Genomic DNA, 13,988 nt, shown 5'->3' on the forward strand with positions numbered 1-13,988 from the left:
CATAATAAAAATCCACAGCAACTATAAATAAAAGACAACTTCAATCTGATGAAGGATACATACAATAAACCATAGCTGTTTTTGTAAAATATCAAATGCTTTCACTTAATATGTGAAATAAGGCAAAGATGCCCACTTTCAACACTTCTACCCAAAATTTTACTGGGAGTCTTAGGAGGTATAATAAGGCAAGAAAAAAAGATTTTAAATAAAGATAAGAAAATGAGGTAAAATTATGTTTATTCACAGGTTTCATCACTGTATACAGAAATTTAAATTAAGGAAACAAACTACTATAATGATTAAGTGAACTTAACAAAGTCATGGAATACAAAGTCAATATAAAAAGTCAGTTCCATTTTTCTATATTAACAACAAGCAATCGTGAAAAGAAACTTTCAAAAATACATTTATGCACTGGGTGTTGTATATAAGTGATGAATCACTAAATTCTACTCCTGAAACAGATATTACACTGTATGTTAACCAAGTAGAATTTAAATGAAACTTAAGGGCTCCTGGTTGGGTCGGTGGGTTAAGCCTCTGCCTTCGTCTCAGGTCATGATCTCAGGGTCCTGAGATATCCTCTGCTCAGCAGAGAGCCTGCTTCCCCATCTGTCTCTGCCTGCCTCTCTGCCTACTTGTGATTTCTCTGTGTGTCAAATAAATAAATAAAATATTTTTTAAAAATAATAAAATATAAATAAATAAATAAAACTTAAAAGAAAAGGAAGGAAGAAAGGAAAGAAGAAAGGAAGAAAATATATTTACATAGGCATTAAAGAACATAAATACTTGGGAAGACATTCAAGATAAAATAAGCCAGTCCTACATTCTGAAAAGTAATCTGAGATAAATTAAGGAAAACAAACAGAAAGATAGTCTATGTTCATAGAGGAGATTGATTTTGTGACAGGCCATTACAAGGCATTTCTCATTTGTCGCCCTGGTTCTGGTATAAATGAGATTCCATTTCTGTCTCCCTGCTTTCCCCTCATTTCCTTAGTAAAGCTGTGAGCTATGGAACTATTTAGCTATAGTCTAGGTATAAAAAAAATCTAAGAGTCATTGCCCTCAAGTACTGTGTAATTTTTACAAATGATCAAATTTTTTTTTTTGATTCCGGTAATGAAATATACACATTGTTTTCCAGTGTTAGCCTTGAGGACAAAACAAATATCACACGCACACACACATACACACATACACACACAAACACGCACCACACACACACAGGAAAGAATTCATTGTTACTGGTCTTGGCAGTGATTTTTAAACATGACGCCAAAAGCACAAATAAAAGCAAAAATCAACAATGGGACTCATCAAACTCAAAAGCTTTTGCATAGCAAAATTAACAAACACATACCTTGCTGTCCGCATCTCTTCCATCTAGCTCTTCCTGAGTTATATCCTTTTATAATAAACCAATTACTTAGTTTTTAAAAAATTAACAAAATGAAAAGACAACCTACAGAATGTGAGAAAAGCTTTGCAAACCGCTTATCATATAAAGAGTTAACATCCAGATACTTACCTGGCAGGGGAGGTATCATGATCACAAAGGTGGTTTTCCCAGGGTGAGGCTTATCCATTGCGCTCTGGATGTGCTGACCCCTGTGATTTCCCCAAATGTGGGAAACTCGACTGCATAATTTGTGGTAGTGGGGGACTGTGTTCACGCTTTCCCCTGGTGTATATTGTTTAAAGAAAAGAGTCTGTTTAATATGTTGAATGAAGACACTTTTTACCTCTCCTGGGGGAAAAAAAAAAGAGTTAACATCGAAATCATATTTAAAAACTCATACAACATAAAACCCAAAAAATCTGATTAAAAGGTAGGCAGAAGAACTAAGTTGACATTTCTTTTGTGAATCACTGATTATTAAGTATTAATACAGCAAGTTTTAAAGATTTATTTATTTATTTGACAGACAGAAATCACAAGTAGGCAGAGAGGCAGGCAGAGAAAGAGGAGGAAGCAGACTCCCTGCTGAGCAGAGAGCCCGATGCCGGGCTCGAGCCCAGGACCCTGGGATCATGACCAGAGCCTAAAGCAGAGGCCCAACCCACCTAGCCACCCAGGCACCCCTAACATAGCAAGTTTTAAACTTTTCTTTATATTTCTTGAAAATTAGAGTATGGTCTTGGGCATTTTTTATTTTATTTAAATTCAATAATTCAATAATTCAATATTGAACTGAATAATTCAAATTCAATGATTAACATATAGTGTATTATTAGTTTCAGAGGTAAAGTTTAGTGATTTATCAGTTGCATATAATACCAAGTGCTCATTATATCTAGTGCCTCCTTAATGCCCATCACCCAGTTACCCCATCCCCCGACACATCTTCCCTGCAGCAACCCTCAGTTTGTTTCCTATAGCTAAGAGTCTCTTGTGGTTTTATTCTCTCTCTGATTTCATATTGTTTATTTTTCCCTCACTTCCCCTATGATCCTCTATTTTGTTTATTAAACTCCACATGAGTGAAATTATATGATTAAATATACATTTTTCCAAAGAGGTCATCAAAATGACCATCAGGCACATGAAAAGATGTTCAACTTCAATGATCAACAAGGAAATGCAAATCAAAATTATAATGAGATATCACCTCACACCTGTTAAATGGCTATCATCAAAAAGACAAGAGACAACAAATATTGGCAAGGATGTGGTAAAAAAAGCAATTTTTATACACTGTTGGTGAGAATGTTAAGTGGTCTAACAGCTATCAAAAACAATATGGTATTGCCTCAAAAAATTAAAAATAGATCTATCATATGATCCAGCAATGTGCTTATGGGTATAAACCCAAAAGATTTCAACAAGGAATATGCACTCCCAATTACATTGCATTATTCACAAGAGTCAAAAATGAAAACCCGAACACCTGTCACCAGATGAATAGATTAAAAATATGTTATATATAACATATTATAGATAGACAGATAGATAGATATTCAACCATAAGGAAGAATGATATTTTGTTATTTGTGACAACATGATGGACCTTGAGCACATTATACTAAGCAAGGTAAGTCAGACAGAGAAAACAAATACTATATACTATCACTTATATGTAATATAAGTGATACTTACATATACTTTTACATATACTTTATATGCAAATCTTAATCTAAGATTGATAGGGCTTAAGGGTACAAACTTGCAATGAATAATATATGAACAATAAAAATCTAATGCACAGCATAATGAATATAGATTATATTGCACTACAATTATGTAATTTGATAGATTTGCTATAACAGTCATTACAGTATATAAGTGTATCAATATAATAGGCTATACACTTAAATTTATATAATGTTATATGTCAAATTTGTTCAATAAATAAATATACAGATAAATACATAAATGCATACCTCACAGGTAGGTCTTCATCCACTGTGTCTTTTCAGAAAACTCCATTGTGAACTCCAAATTAAAATCCTGTGTCAAACAAAAGAAAAATCAACAGGTTGATTGCAGTCTTAATGATTATTATAAAGTTTAAATCAATTCATTCACTACCAAGTATAAAAAAATGCAACTGCTATATTCAACAATAAATCAAGGACAAATGAACCACAATAAAAATTTAATATGTATTTGATCAGATCTAATTAGCATTTAATATGATGTTTAAAACTTTTTAATGGTGTCTTTATTATGTCATACCGGAAGGTGCCTTTTGAGCAAGAACTCAATTCAAGTGAATGAACTCTTGCTTTATAGACACAATTTTTCAGCACTAATTTAATAAGGATATTGAAAATGGATAGCTGGTGAGAGGTTTTCATTAAAGCTAAATGGGTTGAGCAAATTAATAGGAGGCATAAGCTCAGTATATAAGATTGAGCAGTTTCTAAACAGCCATCTCATTTGATTCTGAGCTGCAAATAAATATATTCATGGATGAATGTAATTGTTTTAAATGTTTCTGTTTGTAAATTAAAATCTAAAAAGTAGTTCTTCTGTATTAAATGGTTAGTATGAATAATCAAGAGTTGATATTTAATTTAGATTTAATGCTGTAAGACACATTTCTGAGTACTATATTGTTATTGCATCTCAGAAAATATGTTCCCCAATTAATTGGGCTTGATACTGCAGCATGTATCTAATATATGCAAATAGCCTGTAAGTTTGAATTTACATTGTCAAAATAGTCATCTCTCTCCTCTGGAGGTATGGGCTTGGGTCACAGATGAGAGGACAATAATTATCATTTGTTTCTTTTCGTGTTAAAGTATGAGTGATTTTGAGAAATTAAGCATTTCTGCACAATCTCCTTAATTATGCACATTTTTATTTGTTGTATACCATCCCATATTTAAGAGGAGTGAGTTTTGAAAGGCTAATTTAAATCTTAAAAGTTTGTATAATAAGGATTCTTTTGCTTTGCAGGCAGAATTCAAGGAGGAGTCACATGAGATCCACATATAAAACACTCTCACCAGTACCTTTTCTTTATTTCTGGTATCTCTAACTCATTAAATTAAATAAATTGTAGATAGGTTTAAAGACCAAAGTATTTCTTTCAGGTAAAATGTATGTATTTTCTGACAAATATGTAATTGATTAAATTATTGTATTCAACATATAGTTAACATTTTAGTGATAGATATTCCTAGACAAGTCATTTAATTGAATTTTCTCATAATGGCACAAAATATATAGCATTTCCATCCCCATGGCATGGATACCTCATCAAGTTTATTTAATTATGAAAGTGGTATAAAGTTACACTAATAGGAGATCAGCTTTGTTTATAAATTCATAATCCCTCTGTTAGTTATCCATTCAAAAGCCTTCTGTGATAGAACTGGTTAAATGTCAACAAAAATGTATGATCTGTCTTTACTAATGTAGGAGTCACTATGGGAAGTCTATTGTCTATCCAAAGTCCTCAATTCCAATTCTTTGCCACCTTTAGGCAGTGACAGCAATGTAATGTGAGTCAAAGTGATGTCTCCTCAGGCTGAGAAACAGCTCTGCTTTATGCGCACTTTTTTTTCTATTTGCCAACTAAATGCAGAGGACTTTGAAGTTCTAAAGGGTGTTAGAAACCATAAGATGAAAGGAGCCTGAGGTCATGAATCACTTGATACAAGACGAATTATCAATTGAAAGTGCTGGTATTGGATCTTACTTAAGCGAAAAAACTTTCAGTTACATAAATCCAACAAAATTTTGTTTTACATATGTTTTGTTTATTAATTGTATTTAGTGTCTGCTATTATCTTAACATAGGTATTAGTAATTTGAAGTGGGATGCTTCCATTAAAAAATACCTTGTATGTAGAGTATAGGGGCCAAAAGGTAGGCTGTCCCAACATGGGTCACTTGGGCATCAACACTATTTTTGACTTAAAAGCAATCAAAATCCAGCAGGTGCAGGAAAGACTCCTCAACTCTCCCCCTCCTCCACAACTGCATGCCTGTACCAGGGAAAGAGCTATTAACAGATTCCTCTTTACCTAAGAAATTAACCTGCATAATGATAAGGCAACCTTTGCTTTCCAAACATCTGTTCTCATCTTACTGTTAATGGTTCTTCTCCCCTTTGTATTCCCAGATTCCTACCATCTCCTTAGCTTATATAGGCATCAATGGGCTTCACTGTCTTTGGAATTTCCATGCCTAAGTGGATTCCCTATATGTACACTACTAATTTTTATTTTCTCCTGTTTATCTGTCTCATGTTAATTTGATTCTTAGTCTATCTAGAAGGTCCTTTGAGGAGACAGGAATTCATTGACTTAGTGATCAGGCAATAGTAAGGAAACTGATATTAGAAGTGAAAAAGATAGAGGACTGTATCAACCAATGGTAAAATATTTGGTAAAACTGTCAGTATCAATTTGTTGGAAGTCCTCTAGCTTGTAGCTCCAGAGAAAGAGATTAGAAAAGTCAGAATGTTAACCATATAAGTTGATTATTAACCCCTCTTATATTTTTTATTATTGTATATTTTAATTCTTCACACTTCTAAGCATCATTAATCATTACTTTTATTTTGTATTAACAGTGTATGTTGGAACTTACCCACTTATTTTACCTCCTGAATTTCCATATTTCTATCTGGAATTCTTTTACTTCCAAATATTTCTGTTCATTCAGATAGGCTGGTAGGACCTTTTCACTCTTTGTTGACTTAAAAATGTTATTAATTTGTCTACCTTGAGGATTATTTTGTTTGATATAAAATTCATGTAGGCATTTTCCCTCCTACCTGGCATTTTTAAGATACCATTCTATTGATTTCTGACTTCCCACATTTCCACTGAGCAATTAGCTGTAAATCTTTGAACATGCAGTATCTTTTTTACTTTTGCTGCTTTTGAGATTCCTTCTTTGTCTTCAGTTCTCATGGTTTTGCTGTGATATGCGTGGCCATGTTTTCTTTGTATCTATTCTGCTAGAGATTTTCAGTAGACTCTTTTCTTTTTCTTCAGTAGACTCTTTGAGTCTTTTCCTTAAGTTTTCCATCAGTTTTAGAAAACTCATTATCTAGTCGAATATTGCCTCTGCCACATATTTTCTCTCCTGTTAAAACTCCAGACTGCATCCACGTGTACTATATATCTCAGTTGTTCTTTCTCTTTCAAGGATTCAAATCAGATTATTTTCATTGAATCCTATGTTAATTTTAGTCCAAAATACCATTTTTCTCAGTTTCTAATTTTACAGTAGTATTCTCTAACTTTTCATCTTGTCACACATTTTCCTCTAGTTTATTGAACATATTATTTGTAGTTATGTTAGTGTTCCTATCTGCTAACTTTAAAACTGAATCAACTATGAATATCCTTCTATTCACTACTTTTTTCTCTTATGATCATATGATCCTATCTTATAACACACCTAGTGTTAGTGAAGGAGCACAAACTGTGTGTTAAAAAAAAAAAAAAAATGTAGTGGCTTCAGATAACACTGAGTTCCTCCAAAAGTGTATTTTCTCTTCTCTTTGCTTACCAAGTAGCATTGGGTGGGGTAGTTATCATCATAATCTAATCAGAGGCTGAACTAAGTAGGGTCTAGATTATATTTTGTCCAGACTCCTCTGATTTTTACTCACTCCTACGGTGAGCCCCTCAGGGTCTCCATCTAAGATCTAGGTTTGCTAGTGCTCCATCTCATGGTAGATCTTGAATATTATTACTGTGTAAGAGACCTAAGAGTAGGCCAGGTCATGTAGGTATTTATGGGCCATTATAAGAACTTCAGCTTCTTATCCAATCAAAGAAGTGAACCAATGGGGAGGTTTCCAGCAAAGAAATGATATGAAAGTTATGTTTTAAATGCATCATTTGGTTGTTGCAATGGAAATAAAATGTAAAAAAGCAAGAGAGGAAGTAGCAAGTCCATTAAGAAGTCGACTCCTCATGTGTAGTCTAGTTGCAATCTAGTCTCAAACAGAGAAGTGATTATATACTTTGAAATTATGCAAACAGTTTCCTGGTAACTGGATGTGGGATAAAGGAAAGGGGAATTGGGAATAAATCCAAATTTAGGGGCAAGAGAAATTAAAAGGATTAAGTGCTATCAATTAAGACATATGACTTTAATGGAGTTTGGGTAGAGAAAGGTGAGGGAAGACCAGATTGGGAGTTCAGTTGGAGATTCATTAATTGTAAGCAGACAGATATACAGGCAGATATTCAGGGGAAAGATCTGGCGAAAGAGAGAAATTTGTGAGTGGTGTCTGACAACAAAGTTGATCTAAATAAAACATTAAGACTATCTTCTAAGTGCATGGAACCAAACTGAGAATATTTACTGCAAGATCTTTTTTTTTCCTTTGTTTCTGTCATCATTTTAAGGCTACGTTGTCCATGAAGAGCTAATTGCCTAAATTCCAATATAGAGAATATTGGTTTTGCTAGAAAAAGCAAGCTTATCAGTACTCAAACTGAAGAAATTCTGAAATCCTCAACACATATTTTTTAACTGTCTTTAAGACTCAGGCTGTCAAACTCAAGCTGATGTGAAAGATGTTTGATATGGTCAGATTTCTATCTAGGATGACTGGATTTTATCACTATGGTGCATCTACTGTCTATTTTTATATTCACTTTAATCATTTCCATTTCTGTTTTTCCATTATCACATCACTTTTTACAACCTCAAAAAATTTTCAATGTCTTTATGTCAGTAGAAGGCAATAAGCTGCTTACGACATAATTTTCAATTGCTTGGAAAGAAAATAAGCTGCTAAAATAGAGATTAGTGTAAAAAAATGAAAAAGAAAACACTAGATACCGTCTCATAATTGTGAATCAAAGATCTAGAGAACAGCTATATGTGAAGTTGAATGATTTTGACAACAATGTTAAATAGGTTGGTGATACTTGATTTGTTTTTCAATATCTGACCAGAACTGGCACTTAGAGAAAAGGGAAAAATGTAAGATCATCTGCAGAACCTTCAAAATGTCAGCCTCCTCATTTCGAATAAGTTGGTGATAAAAGAGAAGAAATAAAGTTATAATTTGTTTAGGAAGGTCCGTTTTAAAAAAAATAAAGTATATGTGTGATATGTACATATATCACACATTTTTATGCATATATATCAACTTTTTAAACTCTGATGTTTATTTTGAATATAAATTTTAAGTTATAATTTAAAATGAATTACAGTATTTCTCTAATTAGTAGATATGTTTATGCTTAGGGTGCTGAGAAATTATATATCATGGGAGAGCCAAGTTCATCTTAAAAACTAATCCATTTGCAATCTGTGAAATACATCTCTAATCATTTATCATTCCCACTTACAAAATGACGGGTGCCTGGGTGGCTCAGTGGGTTAAACCTCTTCCTTCAGCTCAGGTCATGATCTCAGGGTCCTGGGATCGAGTCCTGCATCTGGCTCTCCGCTCTGCAGGGAGCCTACTTCTCCTCTTTCTCTCTTTCTCTCTCTCTGCCTGCCTCTCTGCCTACTTGTGATCTCTGTCTGTCAAATAAATAAATAAATAAAAATCTAAAAAAAAAAAAAAATGACATGTCTCTGTGTGAGCATAAGCCACATAAGCTTCCGAATCTTTTTCATGTTAAGGAAGAATAATAAATTGTGTCCAGAAATACTACTAAGCATTAACAGAACCTTTTCAAAATATGATTTCCATCCTATGCAAAGAAAGAGAATACTTTTTTAAATTGGCGTATAATCAGCATACAATATCTTTATTAGTTTCAGGTGTACATCATAGGGATTTGGTATTTTTATACATTACAAAATGTTCCCTATCTTAGTCCAGTTACCAAATGTCATCATATGAAGTTATTACAATATTATTGACTATATTCCCTATGTTGTACATTATATGCCCATGACTTGGTTATTTTATAACATTTTTATAAAAAGTTGCAGGATACAAAATTAACATACAGAAAACAAAACAGAATACTTCTAAAAAAAATGATAAAAATTTTGAGGGTTCTGCCTGCAAAATATATTCAGAATTCCACCATATAAAAGCCTAGGGTTTGGATCACCATCATTTCTCATCTCTTTTATTTCTCACAGCCTCCCAACTGTTCTTTCCACTTCATTCTTTGGCCACATACACTTTATTCTCAGCACAGCTGAGAAATAGGATCACAGAGTGATCCTTTTGAAATGCTGAGATCATAGGACTCTACTGCTCTGACTTCTCTCTTTCTAATACTTCCCTCCGTCATTCAGCTCTGCCTCCTGGTTCCCTTGCTACCCTCCATCATCCCAGGTAGATTTGTACTCAGAAACTCTAGCAGTTTCCTCTCCACACCATACTTACCCCCCACCTCTTTCAGAGTTTTGCTCAAACACAACCTTCCAAATGGGACTTACTCTCAATCTAGTGTTCCCCAAACTACCAACCCTTCTTACTCTCCTTTGCTTCCTTCTCCATACTGCTTATCATCTAACACACTATTGTTTATTTACTTCTAACGTTTGTTTTTTAATGTTTATATCTTTCCAGCTAGAAGGTGAACTTTGAGAGGCCAGGAATCTTGACTGTTTTATTCACTGGGATATCCTAAATGCTTAGACTCATGCCTGCCTCTTAGTGTTTTGTAAACACTGAAAGAATGAATAACAAGTTTAGCTCCAACTGGAAAACATTATCAAAACTACTTTCTGAAAGCCAGGAAAATTAAAACTGGCCGAAATCATCCCCCAAACCCACCAAAAAAAATCAAGCAACCTCACCCAGCATGTTATATCTGTTTCTTTTGGACCTAAACTCACTCCACCACTTAATTCCCATCCATAAACTGACTCTGCTGTGCCTAAAACTGCTCCATAAGAAAACACAGTAGCAACAAAAGGAAAAACTGAAATTCAGCTGAGTTTGTTTTGGTAAAAAGAAAAATAAGAAAAGGTAAAGTTGAAAAATAGTGTTCTATTTACTGACAGAGGGGGAGTATTCTAATGGATACATTGCCACAGTATATATGTTTAGTGTTTCTGTTTATTTCAAAAGAGCCCCAGTCCTCTTGTTTCTTCATATGGTAAAATAGACCAAATATAATTTTTTTAAATTTCTTTATATCTTATTTCTGAAGTACTATGAAGTATTATGACATAAAATGCTATAAAAGAAAAAGTACTGAATAGATTTAAAAAACAAGTAATTGAAAATAAAAATTTTAGAATGTTGGTTTGTAGCCCTGACAAAAACAGTAATAAGTAAATATATTCCCTATTTTTAAAATACGGCTTGGGGGGTGCCTGGGTGGCTCAGTGGGTTAAGCCGCTGCCTTCGGCTTGGGTCATGATCTCAGGGTCCTGGGATCGAGTCCCGCATCGGGCTCTCTGCTCAGCAGGGAGCCTGCTTCCCTCTCTCTCTCTCTGCCTGCCTCTCCATCTACTTCTGATTTCTCTCTGTCAAATAAATAAATAAAAAATCTTTAAAAAAATAAAATAAAATATGGCTCAGTTGGTTGAATATCCAACTCTTGTTTTCTCCCAGGGCATGATCTCAGGGTTGTGAGATCAAACCCAACCTTGAGCTACATTCTGAGTGTGGAGCCTGCTTAAGATTCTGTCTCTCCCTTTCCCTCTGGCCCATCCCTCCACTTGTACATGCACACACTCTCTTAAAAAAAAAAAAAAAAAATTGCTATATATATATATATCTTTTTGATAAAATAAGACTATGGACTCTGAAAAACAATGAAGGGGTGGGGGGTGGTTGGGGGAACCAGATTGGGGGAACCAGGTGGTGGGTATTAGAGAGGGCACGGATTGCATGGAGTACTGGGTGTGGTGCAAAAACAATGAATACTGTTATGCTGAAAAGAAATTTAAAAATAATAATAATAATATTAATATATCAAAAGAAGGTAAAAGCAGCATTTATATTTCATAGAAGAAAATATTTTCAGTGTACCAGTCAGAAAAAAATAATGATAGCATGCTTAATTATATTCCCATGCTCAAAAATCATAATGTAATAAATACATGAGGAAGATTCAGACCACCTGACTGACTCAAAAGAGTAAATTATTCTCGCTATTCCTACTATAAAAATACCAACTAATGTCCATGACATCTGAATGCTGTTAACTGTTCTTTAAGTCCCCTTATACTTCTATTCAAAGACCTCATGTTGGAGAAAAGCATTAACCAACATACCTACCTATATTGCTCAAAATGCTAAAAAAAAAAAAAAAAAAAGGTCATGGTGAAGGGAGAAGGCAAATGAAAAGACTAGTCACATCTTCAGCTAGATCATCTTTTTCAGCTTCAAAGAGTTAAAATGGAGAAGAGTCCTTTGAATCCATTGAATATGGGAAGGGCCATTGCAATAACTTTTAATTTCAACATCAGGGATCTCAGGCAGGGAAAGGACTATAGGCATGTTGTGAATGTGTGAAGGTATTCAGGCAGAGAACATCCCGATTTGTCATAAGAGAGGCAATAGTTATTTACTAAACTATATATTTATTTACTTACTAATATCAATCTCTTCAGGCTGACAGGGATTCTCATCTGTTTTATTCACTTTTGTATCACCAGGACAAAGTACAGAGCTCAGTACCCCTAAGTACAGAAGGGGTTCAGAACACACCACCTCAAAACATGCCACTGTGGCATATTGATTTTTGTGATTTAAAGCACTTGAGAAACAGCACGTAAAGGAAGGGCTCGCTAACCTCCCACTTTCTATAAAAGCAGGTCAAAAAATCTCCCATGAGAAAGATGCCCTGTTTGTGATGGGAAGAGAAAAACAGTCCTGTCACCAGAGACTAGGAGTTGAATGAAAAAAATGACCTACATAGTGACGCCTGGGTAGCTCAGTTGGTTAAGTGCCTGACTCTTGATTTCTGCCCACGTCATCATCTCAGGGTTATGGGATCAAGCCCTGTGTCTGGCTTCCTGTCCAGTGGGGAGTCTGTTTGAGATTTATCCCTTCTCCCTCCATCACTCCCCCTGCTCACTCACTCTCTTTCTCTCTCAAATAAATAAAAAAATCTTCCAAAAAAAAAAAAAAAAGACCTACTTAAGAACCTACTAGAAAACCCCTTTCTTCCATTAATTTCCCCCATGAATTTCCTGGGTCATATTGCTGTCCTACCTGCCCTTAGCTCTAGCCCCATTGTCATGTCATGTTTCCCAAATTACTTTTCTTATTTAAAAAGGTATATAAGACTTGGGCCTAACAGCTTGTTTAAGCTTTCGTTTTTCTTTTGAAAACTCCTATGTTCATGTAAAAGTATTACATAAAATGTGTGTGCTCTTTTACTGTTAATCTATGTCAGTTTAATTCTTAGGTCTAGGCTCAGAATGCAAAAGGGTATGAAAGTTTTTCTCCCCTGTAGTAATCAGCAAATTTCTTTAAGTGCATATACTCTCAACAGTAGCTTGCTGTATGCTTACCAAGATTCACTTGGATTTCCTAAGTTGTTTATGCCAGTTGTTCTTGTTACTACAATTATGTAATTAAAATTTATGCAAATCGATGAAATATGACTGATGAAGTGTTTGCCATGTAAAGTAAGTTAAATACTTTGAAAGGTTTCATAATTGTGAGTCACTAACATAAATTTTGTGCTGTATGAAGTATAGACAAGAAAACTGTAAAAAGTTGACAGACTTGAAAAAAAATCTAGAAGGCATTTGTACTCAATTTTTTTGCAAGTACATGAGCTCTCATTCTAAGTGTAAGGAACCAAAATTGGAAATCACAGAGCACGTTATAGGCGTATTTATATAAGAAAGAAAAAGTAAAACTTCTCTCAGCAGACCCATGAAAAGTAAAAGTCTTGGATCTCCATCAACAGATTACCAAATGAATACAAATTCACTTGTTTATTTTATTTTATATTTTGAAGATTTGTTTATTTGAGAGAGAGAAAGTGTGAGCAGGAGAGACAGAGGGAGAGGGAAAGAGAATCTTAAGCAGACTCCAAGCTAAGTGCAGAGCTCAAGGTAGGGGTCAATCTCCTGACCCTGAGATCATGACCTGAACCAAAATCAAAACACTTAACTGACTATGCCACCCAGGCTCCCCACTTGTTTTAATTTAAAGGGAAATGTTAAAATATGTACCTATTTTTTTTTCTTATATCCACTTTAAACTAAACAAGTATTTCAATTAACTTTCACCTACCAGTCCTGAATTGAGTAGGGGGATATCATTACATAAGGCAGAGAACATGTAACCTAATACTTAACTTGGAAAGTTATTTTTTCTTAAATTATTTTATGTTGCTGATGAAGGTAACCAAATTTTGCTAATCATGATGAACCTTGGTATAAAAATATTTTAATTTTAATTCATGCTTTAACTGGGACAAACTATTAATATCTTCCTTCCTTTGGAAACATTAACTTTGATGAAAACATTGTTTATGTAAATAACTGTTCCAAACAAGGAAGTTTCCAAGGAAACATGCTTTGAATTCTTCAACAGAATATGCAAATGAAAGCCTCTTTTCTGTAAAATTGCCTGAGCGAAGGACAAAACCTAAAACAATAAGCCAATTCA

At 34.2% G+C, this 13,988-nt stretch overlaps 1 protein-coding gene and 1 non-coding gene across 2 annotated transcripts in view; one reads left to right on the top strand and one right to left on the bottom strand.

Moving 5' to 3' along the window:
* Positions 1-13,988, bottom strand: part of LOC122899760 (60S ribosomal protein L10a-like) — a 95,610-nt gene that overhangs the window by 55,978 nt on the left and 25,644 nt on the right.
* On the top strand, positions 1,530-1,693 carry LOC122896733. The gene has a single exon (XR_006382424.1). It is a non-coding gene; the product is annotated as a U1 spliceosomal RNA (small nuclear RNA).

The sequence above is a fragment of the Neovison vison genome, chromosome 1, assembly GCF_020171115.1.
Source record: "Neovison vison isolate M4711 chromosome 1, ASM_NN_V1, whole genome shotgun sequence".
NCBI classification, from domain to species: Eukaryota; Metazoa; Chordata; class Mammalia; order Carnivora; family Mustelidae; genus Neogale; species Neogale vison.